The 18677-nt window shown below is 43.0% G+C and overlaps 1 protein-coding gene across 6 annotated transcripts in view; it reads right to left on the bottom strand.

Moving 5' to 3' along the window:
* Skap1 (src kinase associated phosphoprotein 1) overlaps window positions 1-18677 on the bottom strand; it is a 233282-nt gene that overhangs the window by 190809 nt on the left and 23796 nt on the right. The gene's annotated exons all lie outside the window — the stretch shown is intronic.

Below are 18677 nucleotides of genomic sequence, written 5' to 3'. Positions count from 1 at the left end.
TGAAAAAGTGAGGCGCAGAGAGCTTATCTGCTTATACCAGGGGTATTCAGAAGCCCACGCGTCGAGGCCAACCTCTGTTTATCTTGTGCAGAATCAGGGGCAGGTTTAAGAAGGTAATTTTCACTTGAAAATGAGACTTTTTAAAGAAAAAACTTAAAATTTACTCCTTGAGCCGGGGATTTAGCTCAGTGGCGCCACACCTGCCTTGCAAGCGCAAGGTCTTGAGTTCGATCCCCGGTACTGAAAAACAAAAAAACCCAAAAACAAACAAACAAAAATTTACTCCTTGGACAAAGTCTTTTAAACTATCATCCTTTGATTTTTTTGGTTATGAACACCATCCTATTAACTCACCTGAGAACAAAAGTTATATAAAAAATATGTAAGGCAGGTGCAGTGGCACACACGTGTAATCCCAGCTACCCAGGAGGCTGAGGCAGGAGGATCAGAGGCCAACCTAGGCAACTCAGCAAGACCCTGTCTCCAAATTTTAAAAACAACAAGAAGGGGATGGAGGCATAGCTCAGTGGCAGAGCAGCTCAGGGTTCAACTCCCAGTATCACAGCAATGAAAAAATATCTGGATCAGCTACCCGCCCTCATCTAGGGGCGGTAAATTTCTCAACACCAACGCACAAACACATCCTGGGTAGCTCAAGTTCCGGGAGGGCTCGGATCAGCTAAAGGAGCAGGCTGGCAGGAAGGGGAGCGGATGGGAGGGTCGCAGGGAGGCCAGGCCCAGGGCCCAGAGGGAACAGTGTGAGGCTGGGCAAGGCAGGGCGGGACACCGTGTGGGCTCCAGCCTACAGCCGGCTTCTCTGGCATGCTGGGCAGGGTGACAGGATGAGGAGTAAAGACAGGAGGGCTTTTGGGGGACTGGGGTCAACCTGGAAAGGGTGTGTCATGCGCCACGGACAGGAGAGTAAGAGAAGACAGAGGGACACGGAGGCCCTGGGGCTCGACTGACTGGGGGAGAAACCACTGGGCAGAGTTGGGCATGGTGCCTGGACCCACTGCACACCCGAATAACCAAGGAAAATGGTCAGAAGCAGGGAGCATCGCTGTTTCTCAGGGAGTAACGACACTGTCTCAGGAGTAGACTCGCCCTTGGTTCCACACATCCCAGCCCTCTTCTATTCCTGTGTCCCCCACCTCAACGGATGACACCACCCTCACTTCTCTGTCACCACACCCATCCACCAGTCACCCAGAGCTGCTCCCTCGGTACCCTTCTAACTGCGCCCCTCCAGCCCTGCAGACACCGAGTTCCTGAGAGCCCTCGAGTCCCGGCTGCTGTCGCTGCTGTGGATCACAGAGAATGCACGGCCAGGCAGAGCGAAGCTTTGCAGACAGATGTGGCTGGAGTCCAGCTCCTCTTCCAGCTGAGACTTCAAGTTTAAGGCAGACCCAGGCTGATCATTTCCCCAGTTCAAACCCTCCAGAGGCTCACTCTGCTGCTGGTCTCCTTCCTGCCGGCCTATCCATCCTTCCAGGCCACCTCCTCTCCTAGCAAACCGGGGGTGCTGGCTTTGGGGCTCTTCCCTGCCACCTGCACACCCCTCTGATACCACATGGTGACCTCACTGTGCCTGTCCCTGAACCCTGGAGAGAGGCAGCAATGCCTGCTTGCTAATAGGAGACAGCAAGGGTTGTCTGGGCCAAGGAGGAGAAGGTAGAGTGAATTTCAGGGAGGGGAGAAGACCACGGCAAAGGGCAAAGCACCCCAAGAAATGTTCTGAATTTATTCCAAATAAGATGGGCGGCGGGGGGGGGGCTTCATTTTCTTCTACATTACTCATACAAAAGCAAGAGGAAAGGGAGAAAGAGAGAGATAAAAATAAGAATGGTCCTTTTTATAGAAAGAAAGAAAGAAAGAAAGAAAGAAAGAAAGAAAGAAAGAAAGAAAAGAAAAGAAAGGAAGGAAGAAAGAAATCAGTCTTATCCAAACAAAGTATTTCTTTCTTGCCAAAGACTGGCAATTGACCGCAAGATGACCAGCAAAAATATACTTCAAAAGACACAACCAAATACACATCGCAGTGGCAAGAATCCAATATATAAATACAATCAATTTGTTTCCTCATTAAAAGCTTGCATGAAGAAAATGATTTAATACAAAGGCTAAAGCTACTGACACAGATTAATTGAAAAATAACAGCAGAATCCTAATTAAAGATGTAATGTTATTTCATCCATTCACATGACACCAGAATCTGAATAAATAAATAAAAACAAAATCTAGAAAGTAGGTTTCTATTGGTAACCACTCAAAGAATTATAATGAATGATTGAAATTTGCATAAAAACTTCTGTTCTTATGTGTACGCTTTCATTTAAGATCTGAGATATGCACAGGAACTCATATCACTTTTAAATTATTTCATAGTTTTCCTAAATTCATGTCAACCTACCTATGTAGACTACTGCTATTGTCTGCAACCTCACTTTTCTCCTTTATTGTACAAGATTCTAGATTAAAGTATCATTCTGTCCTATTGATTTCTTTTTGAATTTTAATTTTGAATTTTAACTTTTATTAGTACATATTTGCCATACATAATGATTGTGTTCCTCCTGGACATGGACATAACACATCTTAATTCTTGTTTTTTTTGTTTTTTGGGTTTTTTTGGTACCGAGGATCGAACTCAGGACCTTGTGCTTGCCAGGCAGGCGGAGGCACCACTGAGCTAAATCCCCAGCCAATATCTTAATTCTTTTTCCATCCCCTTCCCCTCCCCTCTCTCCTCCCTCCATCTCTTAGTCTTTTCCCTTTTGCAAAAGATCAGTCTCCCTGTGTCCTATTATCTATCTTTTATTTTGCTCTTCAATTTATGCATATTTTGGATTTCTCCTATAGGAGAAGCCACGTGATATTTAGGCTTGTGCGTCAGATTTAGCTCACTTAACATTATGATTTTTTTGTACAGAACCTACAGTAGTCATAGTTAAACTCTTAACACGTAATATCAGTTGTCCAAATCATAAACAACAAAATGGACTTTGAGCTAAAGGCTAATGGCTGTGTGACAGTCTTGTGGCTAGTGATTCAACCATGATCAACCACCCTATCCCAGGACTTCCAGTTTCGCCCCTCTTTGAGGGATTCTCCATATCAGAAATGTCTTGAGGTGTTGCTGGGCAGTGTATGAAATACCTTTTATATCCTCACCCCAGAAGCAAGTTAGAATGAACTGCTATCACATACCAGCAGGTCCTACTCCCTGCTGGCATAAATTTTCCTATTATCCCTAATCATACTAAAAGTCCCTCCTCCTCTGCTTCCTCCTCCTCCTAACCAGCAGCCTCTGCTCACATTTCCCAGTAAAATAACTCTTCCTTCTCTTTCACTGTTAAAATTCAATTGACACCAGGCATGGCGGTGCACACCTATAATCCCAGCACTTGGGAGCCTGAGGCAGGAGGATTGCTGTGAGTTTGAGGTCAGCATGGGCTCCATAGTGAGTTCAAGGCCAGCCTGCACTACATAGCGAGACCCTGTCTCAAAAAAACAAAAATTCTGTTGAAAAGCAAAGTAATCTCTCCCTCCCCCCATCCAAACCCTGGAGTCTCTCAATAAGGAAATTTCCAGGTCTTCCTGGTCTTGACACTCTTGGGGCCTATGGAAGCATGAATTCCTGAGCCCCATCCCAGACCTAGTGAGTTAGTAGCTCCAATTTGGGGGCCTAGAAATCTTGTGCTGCTTAATAAGAGCTCTTGGTAATTCACGTGAGGGTCCAATTTGGAAAAAGCAATATAAAGGAAATAGATATTTTATCAATCAACAGTTGGCTGTGAGAAATTTTTTAACTAAGGAAGCCCCCCCTGTTCAAGTACAGAGTGTATTCCAAAAGTCAGCCTCTGAGTGTTTGGGCCTTGGAATGCATTTCCTAACGAAAACCCTGGAAGGGGTTGTGGTAAGTTGTCTGGGATAGCTTCAATAATCTAGTAAACCTTGGTAGCAGATTTGAAGTATAGTAAATACAGTTTTTAAATTTAAAAGTTAATCACATTTTAAAGGTTGAAGCATAAAGCCAGAGTTTACAATACACAGTAAAACCTTGGATGTGAGTAACTTGTTCTGCAAGACGAGTAAACGTTTCTAATAAATTCTAACCTGATAAACAAGTGATGGCTTGCAATATGAGTAGCACGTGATGCTGAATGTCACATGATCACAACTGAGCCAGTGGTTCTCCCTCCCTCCCTCTCTGTCTCTTTCTGTGGGATTATGGGTCATCATCTCCCAACAGAAAGAGGTTAAGGAAGAGATCTGGTCTGCAGATGAGGAGGAGAAAAAGGCGGAGGATTCCCTCACTTGAGATAAGGTAGATGTGTAAAATGTGGGAAACTGTGCAAAATTTTGTGCAAAAGCAGCACCCAGGTAAGGCTGTAGCAGTGTGAGTGGTGAATCTGTTTAAAACAATGCAACACCACCTTTATGCGAAATCCTCAAAGGAGGCAAAAGCAGGTGTGACGGGAGAGGTCCCTTGTTAAAGTTGTGTGTAAAGAGGGAGATTCCATTGCGCCACTAGATAGCAGTGATTCCGTTAGTGACAGTGAACGTCGTCCCACACAATGACCCTCCTCTCTCTTGTCTCCCTCACACCAGCCACAAAGGTTTTCAAAGGTAAGTGTTGTTTAATTTTTTAATTATTTTGCATTATATTATAGTATTATTATCATTTTTATGTGCATATTTTGTTTTGTTTTGTTTTTTTGGTACTGGGGATTGAACTCAGGTCCTTGCACTTGCAAGACAGACAGCAGAACCACTGAGCTAAATCCTCGGCCCATTATCATCATTTTTATATAACTATTTTGGAGTTGTAGAGCAAATCATCTGAGTTTCCATTATTTCTTAGGGGGAAATTTGCTTTAATATGTAAGTGCTTTGGATTACAAGCATGCTTCCAGAAGGAATTGTGCTTGTAAACCAAGGTTTTGCTGTATTTTCCATTGAACTTAAAGTTTAGAAACCATTAGGCTACCAAGTTGTATACATGAGTTATGTGCAGTGTTTCACATGCCAGTTATGGCTCAATAAAGCTGAAAAATAAAGCTAAGTCTGGAAAGGGAATCAGAGTGCTCTCATTTCTCTGCATGGAGGGAACACAGGCAGCCTTTGACATTTCCCTGCTTTGTGATCATCACCCACCTCCTCTCGGCCTCAGCCCTGTACCAGATGCCCAAGCACTGCCCACAGCCCCTGCTGAAGCACCCTCACTCTGCTCACCTAGCCCTGCCCCATGCCTCAGTCCCCAAACTGCCCATCTGTCCTCCACACCCAGGCCATGGCCAAGCCTCGAAGCCACCTCCTCCATGAAGACTTCCTGCAGCCCACCAGCCACAAGTGATTCTCTTCTTTGGGCTTTCCTGGCACTCTCTGCTGAGTTTTAGTTATCTGTGCATGCTTTTTCATCCTGCCACAGGGTTGTAACTTTCCCGGGAACTTTAGTTGAGTATCTACTATGTGACATGTATCATGTTAGGCACTTGTATGCATACAACAGCGACCCTACAAGGCGAGCATACAGTATAATCATTTGGGTTGTCCTGCTAAAAATAAACTGCAGGAGGACTGGACTTGTGCTGTGTTCACCACAAAAATGCTTTGCACATAGAATACACTCAATAAACTTTTGTTGAACCTATGAATGAACTGGCAGTGTTCATGTTTACGAAGTAATTAAGCCTCAGAGTCACACCACCTGCGTTCAAATCTCAACTTCAGAACCTAATAGCTGTGCAGCCTTGAACAAGTTGATGACATCTCTTCAAGTTTTTCATCTACTGAGTGGGAACTTTAACAGTATCCACTTCACACATCTGCTGTGAGAATTAAATGAGATAATTTGCTTAAAGTCCTCGACACTGGGTCTGGTACATGTGAAATAAATAGTAGCTGTGACTGTAATTTTTTTTCTTTTTTGGTACCGGGGATCGAACTCAGGTCCTTGCGCCTACACAGCAGGAGGTAAAACCATTGAGCTAAATCCCTGGCCCTACTGTAATTTTTTTGAAGTTTTTACAGTTAATTAATGTTCTTATGAAAAATTTTCACAATCACAACAAAGATATTGCAGAATTTTGCTATTTTTCTACTAGCACCAATATTATCCTTTGCAGTTGCCTTGACTTTCTTCATTCTGTTCTTGCATTTCTTTTGGTGTTTCCTTAAGATTTTTTTCTTCTCAAACAGACCATGTCTTATGAGTCTGTTTGGATTCAATTTTCTGTTTATAACCCAAGGAATCAGAAATCAAGCAAAAGCCAGTTGTCTTGTCACCATCAAAATGAGTTCTGATTCCAAATAGAAAGAAAGCGGAGATTTAGCTCAGTGGGTCCACTGCCTGCCTTGCAAGCACAAGTACCTGAGTTCGATCCCCGGTACCAAAAAAAACCCCAAAAACGCAGAAAACCAAATACAAGGATAACATCCAGTGTTGTCTTGTACATATCGATGAGTTTCCCCTGAATTTCTGTTTTAGGTACTGTTGCCTTCCCAGGGGAAGGACATCAATGACCATTTCTTTCCTTTGAAGTACTGTAGTCAGCTGGTCATGAACTTCCTGTCTGGACAGGAAGTGTGTCATTCATGATGGTGGCAGATCCTCAGGCAGCCAAGGTGGAAAAAAGACTGTGACTGTAATTGTTAAATTGCAGAGTTAACAGTCTCTAAAGCACTAGTGCTTCGTGTTATGCTGCTTAGTGTGCCTAGCACTGTGCACTGCTGGTTTGACAAACTTATTGGCTGTGAATTTCCTTAGTAGAGCCATTTTAACCAAAAGTTAGAAGGCAGTCATTAAATAGGGCCAAAACATGTGACTGAATAGCCAAAATCTCTTAAGCCTCTCAGTGAATTTTTATTTTAAAAGAGGATGTTAAGCCCAACTGAATCTCTAAAATGGAAAAATTCCAGGCATGCAGCAAATTGAAACCAAACATTTCAGAGCTCCAGAGAAAGATATCTGTAGTCAAGGGGCTCCATGCTGACTCCATCCATGATCCTGGCCACTCATCCATCCAAGAACTGCTTGGAAAATAAGGATCTGTCTTACTCAACACTGTCTTGATCAACTGGCATCATGCCCACCATAAACAAATAGTCAATGCGTATCTGTTAAGTAAATGATCTGCTTCCAGTCTGTAATCCTCACCCTGCTTTTAGTTGATTCCATTTCTCTTTATGACCAACACAAAAATCAATCATGGTGACTGATGTTTTGAAAAGGAGGAAGTGAGTGGTTTACTCAAGCGCCATCCCTGGGAAAGCTGTCCGACAAATACAAATGCTTTACTAAGTAGTCACACCAAGGGTAGATCATCCTTTTCTAATGAAGGATTCATCCTGTGTCACCTCTGTGCAGCTCAAAGGAAAAACATCTAAGACATGGAGGTTGTTCGCAGTCAGTGGGAACAGTCAGTGGGATATTTTAGAAAAATCATCATAAAGTACTCAAAAGACTGCAGTGTTTCATATGGCTCAAAAAAAATTTCATTTTTGTGTATACTTAAAGGGAGCATAAAACACCTCCAAATACAGCTGTTTACCTGCACAGAAGTGGCTCCAAGTGAGCTGCATGCACAATCAGAGCTGCTTTCCTCTTTCTATGCCTCTCTCCCTTGACCTGGAACCAAATACTCTTCCACTCTTAAGTCTTTGCCCCTTTTTAAAATAAGAAAGACTCTGATGTTAACTAATAACTAAACACATATTCATTGTAGAGAGAAAATACAAATAAAAGGAAGAAATTAAGACTCACTCAACTCCACTTGACAGAAATCACTCTCGTTAACATTTTGCTATATATTTTTTCAGGATTTTTTTTTTTCCTCTGTGAGATTTTATGTATTTTAAGACTAACTTTTCTCTTATAGTACATCCTTTTTTGTTTGTTTGTTTTGTTTTGTTTTTTGAGACAAGGCCTCATTATGTAGTCCAGGCTGGCCTTGAACTCAAACTTCTGGAGATCCTCCTGCCTCTGCCTCCTAAGTGCTGGGATTATAGGTGTGATTCACCATGCCCAGCTCTCTTATAGTATATGTTATCATTTTGCACCAATAAATCTGCTATAACATGGATGATTAAATGACCATTCTGTATAAATTAGTTCTTTCAACAGCCTGAAGGGGCAGAATAAATTGAAATAGGGATGGGGTTGAAGTAGAGAATCAGAAAAAGAGCGTTCTATGATCCTCAGGACACACTGTAGGAAGGTTAATGCTTAGCCAGTGACAGAGAGCAAACAAGAGAAGACAGATTTAGGATGAAGAATTGGCAGGTCTTAGCATGCTTCTGGTGCTCCGGGAGGTTAAGGCAGGAGGGTTGCAAGTTTGAGTCCAGCTTGTACAACTTAGCTAGACTTTGTCTCAAAATAAAGGTCCAGAGATAGGGGATTCCAGAGTTGGTGCAGGCCCTCGCAGTGGCAGGAAGGACGCAGGCTCTTCCCAGCTCTCTGCTCTCACACCTCAGAGCAGAGTCATATCTTAATGGAGAGGGGATCTGAAGTCTCCTCCTCACATCCGTGGCCCAAGCTGTGTCTTACATAACCCTAGACCAAGAGGGCTGGCTACTGAACAGTAAATTTTTAGATAAAGACAATTGCTTGTTGCCATAAGGCCTAGTGTAGGACCTGAAAACATCTTCACAGAACATCTTCACCATTCGCTCTCCTCCACTCATTGAACTCCTGCCACAGGCCAGCACCATCCATTAAAAAAATAAATATAATAAATAAATATAATACCATCCATTGGCTTTAAAGGGCTTGGCTCCAGAAATATGTGTCCTGAGAAACTGAATGTCAAGTGAACCTGGTGCCTGCCATGTTAGAGTACTGCATCTCTGATGTCAAGGTATCCACACAACACACAAGACCTTGGGGTCTCGCTAAAATGTGGATTCTGCATTAGTAGAACCTCAGACTCTGCATCTCCCCCAAGTTTCCAGGAAACACTGTTGTGGCTATACACCTTGAGTTTCAGGAGCTAAAAACAAGCTACAAAGATTTCTTGCTTTGCCTTTTCTACTTACACCTCCCTCTAAGGTCCTGAGACTCTTTCATTCCTTTCTTGCTAACCCTCCTCTCCATTTTTTAGTTTTAAAAAAGTCCAGCATGGGAGGCAGGAGAAGGAAGCCAGCAAAGCTCAGAAGGGGTTTTTTATTTGAAGCAGCTCCTAGCTACATGCACTGCCAGGGTGGACATCTCCAACTTCCACTTCCAAACAGGGCACTCAGCATTCAGGAATCCGGGGGCAGCAATTAATTCTACTTTTGCCATCTGGCAGAACAGAACACTGGCTGCAACCTGAAACCTCAATTTCACAAGAGTCTTACTTATTCTGAATTTTAATCATTTTTGGATCAGCAAACATATGCCCGCCAACCTGCTCCATGTACACAAAATTCTGAAGAACAATCACACCGAGGACTCCAAAAATGATTGGGTTTTCCCACGTGGACTTAAAATTTCTCTCCTACCAGATTCTCAAAAGAAAGTAGCTGCTGACAGCTCCAGTTTAATCTCCTTGTTAAACGAAGTCTTCGAAGAGTTTTTTTAATGAATATTCGCACAGGCTTCTTTCGCACTGCAGTACCCACTCACAGGGCGCATGTGCATGTGATTTTCTCTGGCCCTGATTCCCTAACCCTGAACTGCAGCCAGTGCTGGCCCTTCCCTCAGTCATTCGTTCTCTCCACTCCCCCTCCACAATGGAGACATTATCATTTTTCAACACATCCTCCATCCCCTGTCTTCTTAAGACTCAGACACTTTCATCTTCTGCACATCTAATAATTTCAAGATAAGGACAGGAAAACCAGTTCTTGCTTTGTGAACTTCTGTCTCTGCTGTTGAGAGACTGTCCTAATCTCTCCCAAACATGTTCCAGTGATAACATTTACTGCAGCAGGGCCAAAATGATTTTCTGCCACTTTCAATTCTAGTTCAATAAAAGAATAAGGGCTTTGTTTCTAACCTCTGTCATTTTTAATACCATAAAATGATTTTTAAAATGTAAAATTGAGTTCTGTTTCCTACTGGACTACCAATCTCATATTAGCTTTCCTTTTATCGAATTTATGAGAAAAGTCAGAAATTGCTTTTCTTTTTTTAAAAAAAAATCAAAATTTCAGGATCTGCTTGGCAGAATGTTTGAATTGAATTTCAGCCTTCAATAACTGCTGGCCCAGAAGTTCTCAAAAAATATAAAAGTTAGCTACTTCCTGTTAGTTATACCAAAAAGAACAAACTGGTGAATTATCCCTTAGTTCAGTCATCCAAAACTACTAAGTTTATTCCCAGAAAACTATCATTCTAAAAACCCACAACTATGTATTATTACATTTCCACATCAAGAAAGTCTATAGTTTTCTGAAATCACAGTGAAGGAAGGCCACAGTTTCTAAACTGCAAAGTCAAACCAATCACATATTTTTCACAATGTCGTATTATGAAAATGTGAAACATGCACAAAACTTGAAAGAGCATCCATACCTACCCACAACCTAGGCTCTATGATTCCTATTCGGCTACATTTACTTTTTCATGTATCCATCCACCCACCCACCCATCCATGGATGTTGTTTTGGGGAATAAAATACAAGCCTTAGCATGCTCTATCCCCCAACACTGCATAATAATTAACTTAATATTTGTTTACAGTTCTTTTGAAACTTTTGAAAGATGTCATTTGATTTTTTTAAAATGTTTGGCTAAGTAAACTAAGTAACTAGTTAGAAATTCTAAATCCTAATCTTTTATGATTTCTGTTACTTTGAATAATTCTTGTATTAGTCCATGTTTGTAGTACACGACATTTACACGCCCTGTGTGGAGTTGGTTCATGCACACAACACATCTTGATTCCTTTTCTCATCCTTCCCTTCCATCCCTCCTCCCTCTATCTCTCGATCCCCTTTCCATCTGAGGAAGATCCATCTACCTACTTCCTATTGTCTACTTTCTATTTTGCTCTTTATTTATATTTTGTGCTTCTCATATAAGAGAAAGCATGTGATATTTAAGCTTGTGTGTCTAATTTACTTCACTTAACATTACAGTCTCAAGGGGCATCCATTTTCCTACAAATGACTGAAGTTTATCCTTCTTTATGGCAGAGTAGTACTCCATTGCATGTAAATACCACATTTTCTTTATCCATTCCTCTGTTGACGGAGATGTCTTCTATATCAGCTCTCTCTTCAACAAAAGAGCAAAAGCATTTGGTAGAAATGGTAGAAGGCCTCAATTCACAAAATGTGAAATGCACCTTGTGGTTATGGCAGAATTCACAAATGAGAGCCAGAGAAATAGCTAACTGTAGATTATGTACATGTTCTGTAATTTATACTAAGAGCTTCCACATTTCACAAACCTTGACTTTCAGCATTTACATTTAATCACTGTGCATCTTCCAGTAGCCACACGATGTCCACGACACAACCATTCAGAGGTGGACGATTTAAGACTGAGTCACTCCAAGTGGGGACTTTTTCTGGAGGCGGTGGGGGTTGAGTCAGGGTCTCACTGTGTGGCCTCAAACTTGTGGTGATCCTCCTGCCTCAGCCTCCTATGTGCTGAAATTATAAACGAGCACCACCACGCCTGGCTCTAATGCGCTTTTGTAGCAACAAAGCACTGGGACCCAACCAGAGTTTCCTGGGCTTTGCAGTGCTGTGGGACCTCTGGTCATAGAGGCCCATTATTGTCTGGCTACAGTAAGCCCCCAGAGACAGCTGCCCCTTCCTGCGTGTGCCGTTTGTCATCCTACACCAATGTTTTCTTTCTGATGGGCCCAGGAAGAGGCACCCGTTGGAGCCTGAAGAATCAAAGTCACTGTGCGGCATTGTAGAAAGTTTTAAAAGAAATATGAAGAAACAACATAGGACCTGGGGCCATAGGCTAAGATCTTCCAGAACAGGTCAGCGCTTGGTCTGTAATATATTCCCATGGCCAGGGCGGTGGTGACATTGCGTGTAAATCAAAAACTAAAGCCCTCAGACAGCTCATTTCCCTCTTCCATGGGGAGTTCAGTATGGACATCTCGTGCTGGGAAGGTCCTGGGGATTGATTTCCCCATCTTCTCCTAGCCCTGGGACGTGCATGATAAGCAGAAGTGCATTTCATCATCGCCCTGCCAGCTCCGCCCTCAGGGACACCGGGTTGGGGACCCAGGAGGAGGAGCATTGGACCCAGAGGAGAAACGGTTCCCAGGTGAGATGGTGCAAACCTATGTCAGGCTCCACTCATTTTCAACAGAATCGCGCAACAATAAAATCCCAAGGAAATGAAATGTCCCGCAGCACTTTCCAAATGAAAAACACAGCTACGCCGACACCAGAAAAGACATCAACTAGAGCCTGCAAGGTTTGGTTGGTTATGGATGCATTTTTTTAAAAAACACACAATAAACGATTTTTTCCTATAACGATGTTTGCATTTTTGTAACATTTGTTAAAAAAAAAATCACTAATGACATTGTAGGCTGGCGACCTGGAGAGAAAACAGAAGAGCACCATGGGGAGTCTCCGAGTGACTCTGGGTCACAGGAACCAGGTCAGCACAGAGGCTCAGTGCCTGACAGCACCCTGTGCTCCTGCACACCCCGCGCTCTGCCCAGGCTCACCTGGGACAGGAAGTGACAGAGTGGGGAGGGGGAGGGCTGTCCCAGAATCAAGGAGGGTACATCCGCGAGGGAGAGCCTGGGCCAGCAGAGCCCTCGCCACAGGACTCCCGGAAACCACGGACAGATGGATGCGGAGAGGCTCTGCCCATGGGCTTTCTGCAGAGAGAACAGGGTGGCACCAGGACAAAGACCAGCTCGGTCAGGTAGACTTAAAATCAAGGGCAAAGCAGCTGGGTGTAGTGGAGCACACCTGTCATTCCAGCACTTGGGAGGCTGAGGCAGGAGGTTCACAAGTTCAAGGTCAGCGTGGGCTATGTAGCGAGACCCTGTCTCAAAAACCAAAACATGGGGTCGGGGATTTAGCTCAGTGGTTCCGGCGCCTGCCTCGCAAGCACAAGGTCCCGAGTTCGATCCCGAGTACCAAAAAAACAAAACAAACAAACAACAACAACAACAACAAAATCAAGGGCAAAGCAAATGGGAGGAAGAGTAAGGCAATGGTTTCCCACAAATGATCTTTTCCAATATTAGGGATTAAGAACCTCCATGTACAGACAATGGAAAAGCTCCAGGTGTTAACAACAGACGCTGAGGGATTGGAAACCAAGACAAATCCAGATGAGTGGATGACAGGAATGCGCCCAGGTGACAGTGATGAGTAAATTCTATCTGAAATATAACAAACTTCTGTGATCTAACTACATGGCTAACGAAGTGCGCAGATTATTAAAGATATTCTAGCTGGGCGTGGTGGCACACACTGGTGATCCTAGCACTCAGGAGGCTGAGGCGGAAGCATCTCTGTGAATTCGAGGCCAGCGTGGACTACTTAGCCAGATCCTGTCTCAATAAATAAATAAATAAAACATTGTAAAGAGTTAGCTCCACCTCAAGGATGCGGGCTCAGTTATGTAAGTCACATTTCAAAATTCCTTTTCACTCTCGATAGACCACATCTAAGGAGCCCTTGTTTAAGGCATGCAGTACTGGGTAGAATTAGATATGACTTAGTTTTCTGCAAGTGATCTAAAGATGCTCTTAAAATGAATTTCCCTAAACTTCAATCTAAAATTTTAAAGCTATAAAATTAAAATATCATAACCACAATTTTACTACTGGGCATTTATCTTGAGCCACCATGGACCCTGCCTAGTATTTATTACACAGAAAAATTATCTAAGAAAAAATGTCAACTTTTCAATGAAAAGTTTTAAAAGAAACAAATTTCTTCATTCAAACTTTTTTAAAAGTCCACCTATTATTCGGCATGAAAATATTATTATGTATCAGAATACCTATAAGAAATATTTTATGGAATACCCAAAGGAGAAATTTCTACCCACTAATGCTGCCACAGCAGTGAAGAGTAAAAAAAAAAGAATCGTTAAATCTTGGAGCTAGGACCAGATCCAAGATACCTTCACAGGTGAAAAAATAAACAAAATAATCATCATATTTCAAAGGAGAGTTACACAGCTCAAGGCTGCTTTGAAAAGACAGAGACTTGCCATAAAAGAATCCATCATCAGATCATCTTCCTTTCCAGGCTTTAAAAGTTAAGCCAAGCGACCCAAGGTAGTAAGACCAATACAGGAGGCTGAGGCAGGAGGATCACAGGGAGTTCGAGGCCAGCTTGGACTACACAGTGAATTCAAGGCCAGCCTGAACTACAGAGAAACCCTGTCTCAAAAAAAAAAAGAAAGTGAGAAAGAGAGAGATAAGAAAAAGACCAAGAAATGCAATCCCTCACACAGAGAGAGGCAGATTTATGAAAAATATTTAACATAGTTGGGCATAACAGAGGACTAGTACAGAAACATGACATATGTATAACTGATCAACTGAGAGATGAACCTGAAGCTGTTGTGGGCTTTGCTTTCCTCCCCCTTTTTTAAGAAAAGGAGGGAGAGATGAGATTGAAAAAGAAAGAAATTAATTATTGACCTAATTTTTTTTTTTCTGGTACCAGGGATCGAACTCAAGACCTTGCACTTGCGGGGCAGGCGCAACACCACTGAGCTAAATCCCCGGGCCTAGAAATGAATTATTAACCTTCAAAATGTGGTCAAATTATTGCTATGACTTTTGAGGGTTTTAGAGCCATTTAAACTTAGAGGATTGCACTGGTCTTTCTAACTCCTGTTCCCCTTCATTGGCACTAAAACTCCACCACAAGTAGCAAAATTAAAGAAGAGAAAGATGTCACGAGCAAATCTCGAACGTCGGAGTAACACAAACGTACCAAGAGCACTTTGAACAATAGTTTTCTTGCTGGGCACATTCATTTGAAAGTGTTTTATTTTGGGGGTTTTTAAGCTTAATACCTACTACTTAGGAAAAGTAAAAGTATATAATTAATCATGATAATATGTGGAATACACTAGTTTCGGTTTTGTTTTTTTGATTGGGTTTTTTTGAGACAGGGTCTCACCATGTGGCCCAGGCGGCAGTGACCCTCCCAAGTGCTAGGAACACCGTACCCTACAGTATACTAGTTTAAAACCCTTACTCCCAAGACTTTAAGCAGACTAACTCCTTTTCTCTCCTCCTATAAAACAGATACTAGAATTGTACATTCTTCAGCTAAATTTGACTTCAAAATAAAATCCGTGTTAAGTGGAGAAGAGAGCCTAAAATTCCCAAAGAAAGGTGGAATTATTTTTACGAAGCTTGTACTTGTGCAGCCTATTGAGTGTGGAGCTACAGACAAGCCGCCCACTAAGAGAAACGCTCAGTCTTTCAGTCTGGCCCGTGAATGCCATGGTTTCTTGGGGTTTGTGCCGTAACCCTGCTATATCCCATTACTTTTATTTTTTCCATTTCAATATCCTATACATCTACTCGCCTCTCTCGGGCTCTCCTTTAGCACTATTATGTTTCACAGAAGGAAGCTTTTTCCATTGGTGCTGGCCTGCATTTCCAGCAGTGAGCGTAAATGACCAGTTCTAAAAGGGGCCACGAGGAAGAAGCCCTCCCTCTGTCGGTAACAGGAATCCCGGCTCCCTTGGCCGGGCCCGGCCCCCTGCGTGAGGCTGGCAGGTGGCTGCTGCCCAATCCGACACCGCAGAAATGCTCTGCTGTTTCTCTACCAGCGTAAGGATGGTGTAGGGTCCCTCGTGTGAATCACCTGTGCTTCAGTCCAGGTGTCGGGCATCTGGGGCTCATCTGGCAGTGACCACTATGACAAAGCAAGGGCGGCCTCTGGCTGCTTTCATCCTGAGCAGCAAAGAGCTCCGTGCAGACCAGGAAGCAGTGGAAACCATGACTCAAGACATCCAATGCCACAATGGGGCGTCATGTCCTGGAATCGAACTTGCTGACATCTGTTTCTGTTTTGTCTTCTAAGAGAAACATTGTCCTCCTTTGGTAACACTTTCAAGCTAAAAAGTAAAACAAGACTATGTAGCTACAGATACAGGTAGGGTTTTGTTTTCAAGTCCAGGAAGACAGACAATGGCTAAGCAGCTGGACTGAAAAACAGATGAAAAACAGACTTGGGGACACCTACGATTCTCCACTTCACCATCATTTCCTCTGGTGGCAAATAGGACATTGTAACAGCAGCTGTGGCATCCAATGCCTTAATTTACAGCAAGTCCACAACCATGACAAATAGCACTGAATTCTGAGCCAGCCAGAAGAAAAGGGGCCCAAGGCCCTGCGTATAGCAAGAACCGCAGGCCGGGCCGTTCGATGTTAGGCAGCACAACATGGAGAGAGAATTAGAGGAGCAGAAGAAAGGGAGGCACAGAACAGGAAGTGGCGAACATACATAGTATCTGTGTTTATCTAGAGGCCTTCCCAAATCATCTGCTAGAGATTTCTTGTCTACTTTCCAAATAAGCCCCAGAACACCAAAGTATAGTTTTAGACATGTTCTTACCCTCTGAAATTTACCAGACCCCTAAAACAGTATCACTCTGATAGGACTAAAGATGCAACTCCTAAAACGACTTTCAAACATTATCTGCATGTTACTCAGCCAGAGATAGTGAACTCTCAAGTTTGATGATTTCCAAATTTTTTGTACCCGCTTTTTGGAGGAAATACAGCTGCCACACAACACAAGCAAATGTGGCTGGTGTTTTCCAAGTTTTTAGCACTTTGAAACCTCCTGGCGTCAGCAGATATAAACGCACACTGCTGACCACCAGGAAGGGAACAGTATGGTGACATGGCTGACGGAGAGGGTTCGGGAAAACGGGGTGACATTAAGGGGGTAATGACTGGGGCCAGGATGTCAGGCAATTTCCAACAGCTCGCCAAACGGAAGTCTCCTCGTCCTATTTTCCTGTATGGTATCTTATTTCTGGCTCCTCATTTCCTCAGTGATCTGATAATTATGAAATGCTAAATAAAGTGTCATCTTTCTTGCAACAAATCAATGGACAGAAAGCTCCCATCAACAGTGGAGATGTTTTCTAAAGCCCTGCTGATCACTTCCCAAGTGACCTCCCCACAAACCACAGAGTGCTCTTCAGGAACAAGGAAGCTCCTCTCCGCCATGAGAAACGCGTGTGTGTGTGTGTGTGTGTGTGTGTGTGTGTGCGTGCGTGCGCGCATTTCAAAACAGAATTTGCAAGTAATATGTAACTGTTAACGCCTGGCCATCACTTTGCCTTCTATCATCATTTAAGGTTGAAATTTAATCTTTTCCCCATGCTGATACAAAGATAGGAGAGAAGAGTTTCTCATTATATATTCATCCCTACAGATGTAGCAAAGCTGTTTTGGCATTCAGCGGCACCGATTTATACCAAAAGTGTCACCCTGCCCACCATTATACGCAGGGTCTCTCTCTCCCTGTAGTACAGTTTACAATAACCCCACCTTTATCCCTCACGCTGTCCTGGCAGAATCCTACAGTACAAAGGCAAAGTTAGGAAAGTAAAAAATTCTATGGGTTACAAACGCGGCCTCCACATACACAACTAAGCCTAAACCACCTGCTAAGGAAGCAACCTTATGCAGAAGTTTGTTTTCAACTTTCTTCCAGTTTACCAAAAACGAGATACTCTAACCCCCCTTTCACAAAAAGCTCCCCCCTTCTGTATTTCGTCTGTTTCAGTTCTGCCAGACAAGCTGGTCACTCCACAGTCCCCATGGCGAGGTCAAAGTGATGCTGAATCAGCCAGGAGCAAATATTGATTCAAATCCAGCAGGGCAGCTCATGAGGTTCTCTCCCATCCCTTAGGGGAACAGACTCACTGTGCCCTTCCGGAGGGTAAACTCCCCTGTGGCTCAGGAATTTCCACAAGGTTTTACAAGCAGAAGCTAAGAATGGTTGGTCACACAAATTAAACCCAGCCACAAGCATGCAGATGCTGAGGTGTCAGTTCGAGCTTTCAGAGCCCCCTCAGAAAGGGATCAAACTCAGCCTCGACTTTTGTTCAACTGCCACATTTCAAGCAAGAGGTAATCAGGGCATCAATGGTAAAGGGAGATTTTTATTTCTTCTCCCCTGAAGCTGGGGTGTACACCTATCAGACACTCACATTCAAAACTACACAAATCAGAGCCAGGTTAGAGCTTAATGCATGTGAAATTCCAACTCAGTCCAGGACTAAAACATTCCAACCTGGTCAAAGAATCAGTGGAAAAGTCTCCTTTGACTTTTCTATTAAAGAAGGAAATGTGGAAGTAAAATCAGTACAGAAACACAACTTGTTTCATCTGTACTCATTGGTGTTAGCTCAACTGGGTTTCGTGCTATTATCTGTTTGTTTCTACTTTGTAAGTTAAAAGCTTTTTTTTTTTTTGGTACCGGGGATTGAACTCAGGACCTTGTGCTTGCACGACAGGTGCCAGAACCACTGAGCTAAATCCCCAGCCCGGGTAAGTGAAAAGCTTTTGATGTCATGTATCCTGAGTACCAACTTTGAAGATAACAATACACCATGTATGAACTATTGTTATCTTCTTATTATTTTGTTATGAAATTTTATTTTTTCATAAAATAAAAAAGAAGAAAAAACCCAATGAAAATGATCTCACACTGTCTAACACCTTCCCACTAGGAATTTGGACAAACATAAATGTTTAGTTTCA

The sequence above is a fragment of the Heterocephalus glaber genome, unplaced genomic scaffold, assembly GCF_053883595.1.
Source record: "Heterocephalus glaber isolate CG9 unplaced genomic scaffold, H.glaber_assembly_v1.0 deba00001773, whole genome shotgun sequence".
Lineage (NCBI taxonomy): Eukaryota > Metazoa > Chordata > Mammalia > Rodentia > Bathyergidae > Heterocephalus > Heterocephalus glaber.
This window is presented reverse-complemented; position numbering and strand designations above follow the sequence as displayed.